We start from the raw sequence: 11,515 nt of genomic DNA on the forward strand, positions 1-11,515 counted from the left end.
CCTGGAATCTCATCATGCTACCTAGAGCAGCACAGAGTCTAAACCTTCCAGTTGTTTTTGAGGTTTGCCATTTAATTTTTTTGGTTGTGTTTATTCATAGGTAACTGAAACCAGAGAAAGAGAAACTGCAGTTAAAGAGGAATTATTGTCTGTAAGCTCTAAATTCATTAATTCTAAGGAAGAAATGATTAATAATACTTTGACTTAAGCAGTTAACCTCCATAATATGATTATTTTATCTAAAGATGTATTTTGAAAAATAGATATAGAGGATAGAAAGATGGTAGATCTGAAAAGGAGAAAGAGAAGGATTTTTCCATCTGCTGATTCATTCCCAACATGGCCTCAGTGGCTAGTGCTAGGCCCGTAGAAGCTGGGAACTTCACTGGGAACTCCTATGTGAGTGGTGCTGGCTTTAACACCTAGGTTATCTTCTGCTTTTGTCTGGCCATCAGCAGGTGACTGCATTTGGAAGTGGAGTAGCTGGATCATGAACTGCTATTCATAATTTCTGAGTGTCACAGGTGGCAACTTTAGTTATTATGCCACAACTCTGGCCCCTCTATGAATTTGGGGATATATTTCTATTTATAATGATTTTGCACATACTATTTTCAGAGAACAAAATATTTTAGATAATAAAATTCTAATCTAATCTTTTTTAAAGATTTATTTATTTTTCTTGGAAAGTCAGGTTTACAGAGAGGAGAGACAGAGAAAAGGATCTTCCATTCGCTGGTTTATTGTCCAAGTAGCCGCAATGGCAAGAATTGAGCCAATCTGAAATCATGATCTGGGAACTTCTTCCAGGTCTCCTATAAGGGTGCAGGGTCCCAAGGCTTTGGGCCATTCTCTAACGCTTTCCCAGCCCACAATCAGGGAGCTAGATGGGAAGTGGAGCAGCCGGGGTATGAACTGGCACCCATATGGGCGAGAATTTTAGCCACTAGGCTACCAAGCCAGGCCTCTAATCTAATCTTAATTAGCATTTTAATTATAGATCGCTAGTAGAATTAAATCATTCAGTTTATTTGAAAAGATTGGATGCATTTTTAACTGTTATTAAAAATACTTTTGTGAAGTTTGCCTAATGTGTGTTCATCACGCAGACCTTTAATGCTATCATTAAAGCACTGTATGATAAAGTATAAACAATAGCTGACACCATTTAATGAAAAATTTTTCCATCTTCAAACAATATTTTAAAGTTAGGCCAATAATCTTCAGCACACTGACAGGTATTAATGTTTTTGTTTTATCTGTCCCGTCACCGTGTTTGTAATCTTTCTTGTAGCATGGAATGTCAACTTTAGTGATTAGTTTTAAACACACATCATTCATTGAAATGGCAAAAGAAAATCCTAAATAGAGCCAAGTGAATTATCTAATAATTTCTACTCACATACCACTCATTGTTTGACTTGTTACATTAAATTTTATCATTTTATATTTTGCCCTTGAAATTTGAATTCAAAGACATGAAAATTTATTTAACATTCTTTGTCTTTTCCCTGTTGAGAAAAAAGAACAGTGGAAATAAATAACCAGAGCTGCATGAAACCACATAAAACAGAAGAACCTGAAGTATCACTATTCAAATTTATTTTATTACTAAACCAAAAGAACATTTTGCCTACTTTCTCCTGGGGAACAGCAAACTTCAACATGTATTTCAAATAACAACTGTCCGTGTAGTGCCACAGTAGGAATTCCAGCAAAAACCAAGCTTAACAAGACTTGGACATTTAGGAAAGTGTTGGAGAGTTTCATGAAATATTGTTAAGATTGAGGACAGACTTAGAAACGTGTATCAGATTATTTTTCCTGAAGCACAGAAAAACTATTAACTATAGATTATATCTAATGATTTGCGCTTGACGTTTGAATTATGGACTACCATACATTCTGTTCAAAATCCTTCAGGGCATCTCAGAGTTTATAATTTTTACTGGAAAAGTAACTTTATATAGCTTCTCTTAAATTCTAAAAAACAGTTTTTATTTCTACTATCAATAAAAATGTCATAAAAACCCTATGCCAATAAAACACGTGGATAGAGGTTTTTGTAATTTTCATTTGTATAAACTCATATTAGTTTCCTCAGGTATTAAAACACCACAAACAATGTAGCCTAGAATAACTGAAGACATTCTCATGATTCTGGAGGGTAGAATTCTAAAATCAGGGTTTAGAAGAGCTGAACCCTCTGAAACTTGAGGGAAGGGAAGAGATGATTCTCCTAAAAATGTGTTTATTTGTGTGAAAGGCTGAGTGACAAAGACAAGAGGTGACAGAGATGGAGAGACATAGATAGGAAGTCATATGGATCTTACATGTGCCCGTTCACACCCTCAGGGTACACTGCAACTGGTGCTAGACCATGTTGATACCAGAAGCCAGGAACTTCTTCCAGATCACCCATGTTGGTGACAGTGACCGAACTGGCCATCATATGCTGTGTCCCAGGGTGTACATTTGCAGGAAGCTATAGGTGAAGCAGGCTGCCAAGCACAGCCACATTACCTGTCCCTTCTTCCTTTCCTACTTCCACTAGAGGCCTTTGACGCTTAGGGTTCCTTGACTTGTGGCTGTGTGCTTCAGTATGCATATGTTGTGCTGTTCTTCGCTTGCATGGCTATGTGTCTTCTCACAATGACACTGTTAATATCGGATTAATGGTCCACCAAACTACAGAGTAACTGTCAACTTCAAAACAATGTCAAATTCTGAAGTATTAGGGGTTAGAATTTCTACACATCCTTTTAGATGACACAATTTAACCCTTAACATGCATTTATCATTTTCTTCTGTTTAAGTTTGTAGACAGGCACTGAAATTATTTTGAGAAACATTGTAATAACAATTCCTATGCAGGGTTAAAGAACTGAACAACATGCATTCAAAATATGTTATATTAAATAACATTAGCTCTAACAATTAAAAGCTCATTACTATGCTCTTCCAAACAACACGTGCGTTACAACACAGAGAAATGTCAAGGAGCTTAACAGTCCCAGAGGGGGCTACGTCACCCTTCTGTGGCAGAGCTCATTTGTATGCACATGTTCAGCCCCCAGAGGGAGTATGTGCCAGGGTTCTTCCATAACAGAAATATAGACACTCTTAGTGAACTGTGGGACTTCATAAACTTTATGACACCATTCCACACTCCAGGTGTCCGTTTGTAGCTTTTCAGATCGAAATCTTAAATCAAGAAAATGCCATATATATATATCTATATATATATATCTATATATATATACATATGGTGGCCTAATTTTTTCTGTAAATTGCTGCTCATGATTTTCAAAAACATAGTGAATTTCTGGTAATTGACAATGTGTCTCCCTGCATGGCTAGCTTCACTTCTGTAGATAACGGGTCAGTCTTCAATTATTCATGCACATTACCCAAAGCATAGGCTTTGATGGACAATCATTGATTTTTGGGGTCTGTAATTTGAATACACTGAAGTAAAAGTTGTCACCTGATTGTTTTCCTCCCCATTAGAATGTGAAACTCTAAACAGAAAATAACTGCGCTTTATGTCTCAGTACCTTTGTTAAAGGTGAGTTCAGCTCAATGTGCATTGAATGCTTCTGCTGTCCTGTGCTAGCCTGAAATAGGTCAGGATTTTTCCCAGACTAATGACTTTAATGGTCTCTAATAGTTCTCATCTGTGGAAGAATTTTTTTCTCCACTAATTCTTCAATTATTGGAAAACAAGCTAAATGGTGATTTGTTTGCATAACTGAAAAAATAAGATGGTCTGTTAAGAATTGATACTACTGCACCATTGCACTGTTTTTTTCTAGGATGAAAATCAGATAAGTTCTTCAAATAATTCAGCCAATTATATCTCTCTTCTGAACAGAGTTCTTGACATCATTTTTCCCCCTAAAAGAAAACTTCTCAAGGGAATTTTTCTGGAAACACATCTACTCTTTCTGGAAATGCTTTCTCAATCAGTACTAGCTCCAACTTAAATAATTCACTTGTGGAATACTTGTGCTGGAGGAACTATTTGTCCATATTTGCTTAGGGGGAAAAAACCCTTGAGCCTAGCGCAGTGGCTTAGTAGTTAAAGCATCAACTTGTGGGCACTGGTTTGTGTCCTGGCTGCTCTACTTCCCATCCAGCTCCCGGACTGTGGCCTGGGAAAGAAGTAGAGGACAGGTCAAAGCCTTGGCACCCTGCATATTGTGTGGGAGACCTGGAAGAAGCTTCTGGCTCCTGGTTTTGGATCAGCTCAGCTCCGACCAGAATGGCCATTGGGAGAGTGAATCAGCAGACAGATCTTTTGCTTTGTATCCCCTCCTCTCTGTAAACTTCCTTTCCAATTAAAATAAATAAATCTTAAAAAAAGAAATCCTTAAGGTATCGAGAAAGGAGCTCCAGAGGGAAGGTACATAACCATTGTTGTCATATACACGAGTGTAGCTCAGGATCTTTCTTGTTCCAAGATTGTCATCTTCTAAGGACATTGATTTCTATTCTCATCCAAGAGAAAGTAGGAATACATGTATGAATTGCAGTTAGATAAAGGGCATGGAAAAAGATATGGTGGATTAATGCAAAGTCATTACAGAAAGTAGAAAAACAGGCTGTTTGTTCATGTGGTGGGTCATAAACATTGTCCTAGTATGTGAGCATGAGCATCAAGCACTAAAGATTAAGGCTGTATGCTTCTGGCTCTTTTACACACAATGCATAACCCACCACGTTGTTTCCAGAGTATCTTTTTTTTAACGTAATATGTTTAACCTCCTATCTGGATATTCAGAATTCTAAGGGAATTCTTTTATAAAACAGCTTTACCATCTATTATGAATAATTTACCCAGTTTCCATGCTTTCTAGCATGTGGAAAATTGCTTGAGAACAGAGCTATGACATATTCTTACTAGCCATTTCTGTATTTATAATTCATAAATGACAGTTTGTGCATTAGTTTCTATGAGACCAGATCTTCCAGACAATGGCTTATAATAAACTCTATTCTATGAAAGAAATCCAGTGTTAGGCCAGAGGTGCTAAAAATGCTACGAAGATGTGAGTTCCCAGTTTCTTGTGTATTTCTGATCTATTACCTGCATCAGTGACATCTGGTCAAAGTTTCCTTGTGGCCCAAGCTGGCTTTCTTGGTTCCAAATAACTGCTTGTCCCTATACGACTGGTTTGTGTTCTTCATAGTTGTATTTATTACTTTGAAGTTAGTTATCCAGGACTCTAACTAAGCCAGAAGGAATCTTATGTCTCGTGGGCATCCTGTAATGGCCATTCCAGTCAAACCACAAATTGAATGCAAGAACATATCTCATGTTAAATGTCATGGCAAAGGATCTAAACCATGGTTTCTCATGGTAAAAATTATAAACTTTCTCTCTGCAAAATATATATTTTAGGTATGCCAATAATGCATTTTGTCCAATAAGTTAGGGGAAAATCTCTGCTATAATTCATTAATTCTACTTTTATCTTTTACGGCATTGCAGAAACCAGTGCTGCACAATCATATTGTAACCTCCTGTAAGGAATGCCAAGTAAATGTTCCTCTGTTGTCACTTAATCGTGTAGCATTATTCTACTTCATTGTACAAAACTACCCAAAGTCCTCAGCTTTTATTCTGTTAAGAGACACAAAGATGACATTCAAATAAATATGTTTATCAGGCACTTTTATAATCACATGAACACTGCAAATATCACCTAAAATTCTTGATCATTTGGATTTGACATTTAATTGAAGTTTCTCAACTGTGAGACTATATTCATTAAAAACACCAATTAACATCACAGCAAGAGAATCCACAATTTTAGCAGCATTTACCAGAGTTCTATTTGTTCTACATACTGTTTTTCTAGAATGACCTTATGTTTAATTTGCTCTGTTAAGAATTCCACTTGAATGTTTGCACTTTTATTTAAAACCAGAGCAATGCATTTCACAAAAAGCTATTTGAACTTTTGTCTCTGGAGCATGAAATTATCTTCTTTTTTCATTTTAAAAAATATATATAGAGTCCAGCATCTTATTGTCCAGGAAAAAGTGTATATAAAGGGAACATGCATTTCATATATATATAGTTTTAAGAGCATAATGCTACTTCCCACTCTATCACCCCCTCTTCTTGTCTTCCTTCTTGCTTCCTTTCTTATTTTTCTTTTACTTTTTACAATGATGTAGTTTCAATTTACTTCGTAATCACAAGCTTAACTCTCCACTAAGTAAAGAACTGTTTTGTTTGGAGTTTAACAGCAATGGCCCATTCTTAATGGTTTAATTTTTAGAATCAGTGATCCAACTAACTCTAGCTTATTGAAGTCATTATAGATTTATTAAGAAAGAATTGTTTTTATTGAAGGCCATGAGTACAGGGTGGACCCCAGCCCATCACATTAATAGGACTCTCAGGAGTGCCAGAGAAGCCAAGTGAAGGCATCACCTTGCCTGCCCTGGATTCTGAGTGGCTGTAGGTGATGTATCTGCTGACAGATCAGCATCCCTCACCTAGGAAGTCTGGAATACTGATTGTAGGAATCCACTGATGCAGATTGTTTGACCAGGGAAAGAACATGAGATTATATCATGCATTATATCATATATTTATTTCATTAGTTTTACATACAATTTTTTCAATATAGTTTCTCCATGAAGAGTGATAAATGAAGCTACCATTATGGAAACTGAACTCAAATGATCTTGACAAAAACAGGGAAAACTTATTCATTACTTACTTGTCTATAAAGAGAAATGTATTACTGTTACTCAGATTTTTGTTTGGGAGCCACATAAACAACTTAGCACATTGACTATTTACATATTTAGATGATTTCTATTTCTCTTTAAATTGTGTTGACATAAGATTTTTTTTTCTGGTAACCTCTGTGAAAAGATTCTCCAAATCTTTTAATTTATGTTGGCCATCATGATAAAAATACAACACTTTCTCAAAGTTCATGATTTGCTCTTTTTGTGGAAAAGCTACAGAAAAATAGGTCATTATATTAGTGAGAGAATATTAGAATTCTATCTTTTTAGGAATTATACGCAGAATTTTAAGGTCTATTAGAATAAGAATCATAACCTATAAGATAATTTGTTTTATTTTCTGTACTATAATTGCATCATTTGGAGAAGTATTGTAAGGCAGTGATGCATAAAATTAGTCATGTGCTTCATGTCAATGTTTCAATCAAGACAGACTGTAGACGATAGTGGTCTTATAAGATTATAATGAAGTGCAAGCAGTTCTATCTCTTAGCGGCATTACAGCTTTTGTAAGCATGCAGTGCAACACATCATTCACGTGTTTACTACTTTACTGTAGTTTAAATCATAATTTCAGAGTTTATATTTATTAAAAAGGAGTATGCTACAGAACAATGCAGTATGGTGTCTGCAGGTACCTTAGATATGTGTGTTTACTATGTCTCTCTTGGTTACATAATGAGTTTATCCCCAGTGAATAACCTCTACCATCTACATTTGTTTTAGAAGGAAGTCATCTAAGGATATATTTCCAAGAATGTGCCTCTGTCATTAAACAACAAATAAATGTACAGCCAGGACTTTAGTTATCTTTAATTTTTTAAAGGTTTATTCATTTTTATTGGAAAGGCAGATTTTACAGAGAACAGAAGGAAAAAAAACCATTCATCTGCTGGTTCACACCCCAAATGGTTGCAATGACAGAGCTGAACTGATCTGAAGCCAGAAGCCAGGAGCTTCTTCTAGATTTCCCACATAGGTACTGGATTCCAAGGCTATGGGCCTTCCTTTGCTGCTTTCCCAGGCCATAAGCAGGGAGCTGGATGGAAAGTGGAGCAGCCAGGAAGCAAACCAGCATTCTTATGGGCTTATGATGCTTGCCAAGCAAGGATTTAGTCATAAGCCAACATGCCAGGCCTTAATCTTTACAGTTACATTCTAGTTTAATTATGAAAATTCTTCAAAATCTGGATAAATACTTGTTTCTATCAATTACTTCTTCTCATTGCCTTTTGCAAAACATTTTTTTTTTAAATAGAGCCAAGGCCTCCTTAAAGTGTAACACTTAGAGACTTCTTTGGATAATTGCCTGTACAGAATAAAATCATCCATAGGGGAAAATGTTTAAAATTAATTACTACATTAGATAATGCATATATGCTTAAATAAAAATGAAAACCAGAATGTAGAATTGTTCATGATTGATCATACAAAGAAAAAAGGGGGCATATAAAGTAAAAATAATTAAAAGTTAATCCAATATAGTTCATGTTTATGCCCATCCAGAAAAAAACTGTTATTTTTGTCTCTGATATTTACATATCTTATATGACTTACAGAGGTAGGGAATGCCTGATGCATGGGCTGCATTTAAAGCCTTCTTTCTCCATTTACTACTTGTGTTTTGGCATGTTACTGAGACATATTGCACTGTGGATAGAATTCTGTGTACCAACACAGAACCCACACAGTGTTCCTTTTAGAATAACACAAAATTATAAATGTGAAACAATATGTACAGAGCAGACAACGAGTACGTATCAGCCATGATTCCTATCAATGCTTCTAGAAGGCTGCTCATCAATGCATATGAATAATATGAAGCAAATCAGTTTGAATTTCTGACACTTAAATACGTTGTTTATATGCTGAAATTTGTTCATATGGAATTATACATATATTGAATACTTAGAGATTTTGAAACATTACAGATATTCTAGGCTCACCTAGACAAATGGTCTACACTTCTAAACAAAAGATAGTAAAGTGCACTTCCTAATAATTCCAGTCATCATCAATATGACTCTAAGGTAGTACACCAATTTCTTTGGAAAATAAAAGCATGAATTGGATTTTCAATATGTTTTTGGTGTCTTAAACACATGGCAGATCTAGTTAGGTTTTGTGTTTGTGTGTCCTGTGCAGTAGTTGGAAGGAAAGGATTCTAATTAATGCCACTTTCCAAGAAAATAAGCAATAGCTTAATTGTACACTTGCTGTTCTTCAAGTGTAGAAAGAAAAATGGTGTTGGAGACTTCCAGAGATGCCTGTGGAACTCCTATGGGAACAATAGAAACACAAGACAACCTGGCAGCAGGTGTATATCAAAAAGCTATTTACATGTTGAAGGGCAGACTTAATTAGTAGTGTTCCTTCTGTGAGGTCAATGTGTAGATGTGAGGTCCTATGGTGAGGCATCATTACATTTATTCAGTGTGTCACTTAGTCCTATCTCAAGTGTTTCTAAGCAGCAGGCCTTCTCAACCAGCAAGGGGCTGAGGCAACGGTGTTCCTCAGCGAGAACTACCACAGACAGTCTGGTAGCATTTCCATTTCTGCAAAGCAGCACAAGCTTTTATAGCCCAAGATAGGGGGAAAGCAGAAGGGTGTCTTGTGATAACCTCCCTACCTGACAAACAGCATTGTAATTGCTAGAAGGCAACTCTGTCTTTCTGGACCCAACACTCCTGTTGCAGGTCACATACACCATGTATGGCTGGCAGGGAAAGTGGGACAGTACTGAATTCTCAGAGTTGCTTATCAAGAAAGTCCCAGCACAGCTTGTCCAAGGAAAGAAGAAAAGAATTTTGGGGCACAGCCCACTGGCCTCACAGTGATCATGTCAAGTTGAGGTCTCAGTGTTCTAAGACCATTGCCAGGGGGCTCCACTGGGACACAGTGTGCCATGTCCTTATGACCTCTCACATGGCCAAGCAGACAGAGATCCAAGGACGATCTCCCACAGTTCTACAATTTCATCTTTTATTTTAATGCATTTTAATAAATATATATCCCAGAGTATTGACTGAGAATTGTGATGGCTATCACCAATAACAAAAATGATGAACTTAATATTAGTAAAATTTATTAAGCAATCCCAATATAATAGCTCTTTCGCTAAGGAATTTTATGCATCATCTCATTTATCTCAATAACCCAGTAAAATTGATATTATCTGTATCTCTTGCATAAAAGTATACTAAGGCTCTACTAAATTAAATTGCTTTGGAGGATGATTTTGGCTAAATATTCAACTTTTATTTGTGCTGGGCCTTGATAAACTTATATCCTGCTGAAGAACATAGGTTTCTTCCAAGCTTGGGACTGCCTGGGGAGCTGGGACTTCTCCAGGTGCAAGAACTGTATCTTGAACAATGTCTTTCCAGCATGGCTCTCCTATCCGGTAGTAATGGATTGAGAATGAACTTGGGACATAACACCTCCACAGGAACAGTTAGGAATATATTCAATGCATGACTTGTGAAGACAAGTCCTGTTTTTAAATGAGAAAAAAAGTGTTCTGTCTTCTGGATTATAGGTGTAATGCTTAAAAATGCCATTTCATCTTGGCAATAAAATGAACATACCTGGTGCTACAGTTCTCAACCACTCTATGTTCCTACTTCCTCTCACTTTACTCCATTTTACCACATAATTAGTCAGTTTTAGTGCACTATATTCACTGTTTGTATTAGGCCATGATATACTCTTTTGTGCATTGGTTATAAATTATGTTATATTATCACATTGATTTATATTTTTCCTACCTGGCAAGAAAACTAATCCTACAAGAGCAAGGTTTCTTTGTGTGTGTGTATGTGTGTGTGCCTGTGTCACCAACATGATGGTACTTTAAAAATATAATGGGGGATTGAGTGGACGTTCTGCCTAAGAGTAAAGATACGAATAGGATGTCTGCATGCCACATTTGAGTGCTTGTGCTCCATTTCCAATTTTGGCTTCCTGAATCCATTCTCTACTAATACGGACTTTGAGAGGCAGCAGACAATGGCACAAGTGATTAGGTTCCTGTCATCCATGATCAAGTTTCAGTCTCCATTTCCCAACTTTTGCTTACTTCTGGATATTGAAAGCACTTGGGGAACTCCCAAAAGATGGGGATTCATTGTTTCTGTGTCTTTCTGCTTTTCAAAAGAAAGTTCACAGAAAAGTTCACATAAAGTTCAGGCATAATCTTTAAAATATACATATTTTGCATGATCTTTGTGAGGACTTCTTGGATAGCCTTTTGGAGTTATTGGGTCCTCCATCAGAAAAATTCTACTGAGTCATTGACTTAGCCAACAACTCACCCTGGACTTGTTTCATGAATAATTAAATTAATTCCCTTGAAATGAGGAATGCATAATTTATCCCCAGGTCTTGACTTGATAATACCATGTGTTTATCCACAAATTTAGTGCACAAATTATACACTCTATCAAATATGGATTTTCAGTGTATTTGTGATCCTTTTGTTTCACGGCAAAAATTGCTGATGTTTTGATAAGTGTTGTACTGTGTTGCTGAAATATTTCTGTCATCCTGTTCTCTCACCCTGAATTCACAGGCTTATTTTTTTTCTCTCAAGGTGACTAAGTAATTTCAGCTGTCATATCTTCTCCAACATCAATACCTAGTAGCAGGAAAAAGTAATGAGCTAGCTCTCCTTTTTCTCTATTTTTATGAGCTAAGAAAATGTCCCTATAAACTTTTGTAGCAGGCTTGACATTGTGAGTTATTG

Source organism: Ochotona princeps, chromosome 9 (assembly GCF_030435755.1).
Source record: "Ochotona princeps isolate mOchPri1 chromosome 9, mOchPri1.hap1, whole genome shotgun sequence".
Classification (NCBI taxonomy): domain Eukaryota; kingdom Metazoa; phylum Chordata; class Mammalia; order Lagomorpha; family Ochotonidae; genus Ochotona; species Ochotona princeps.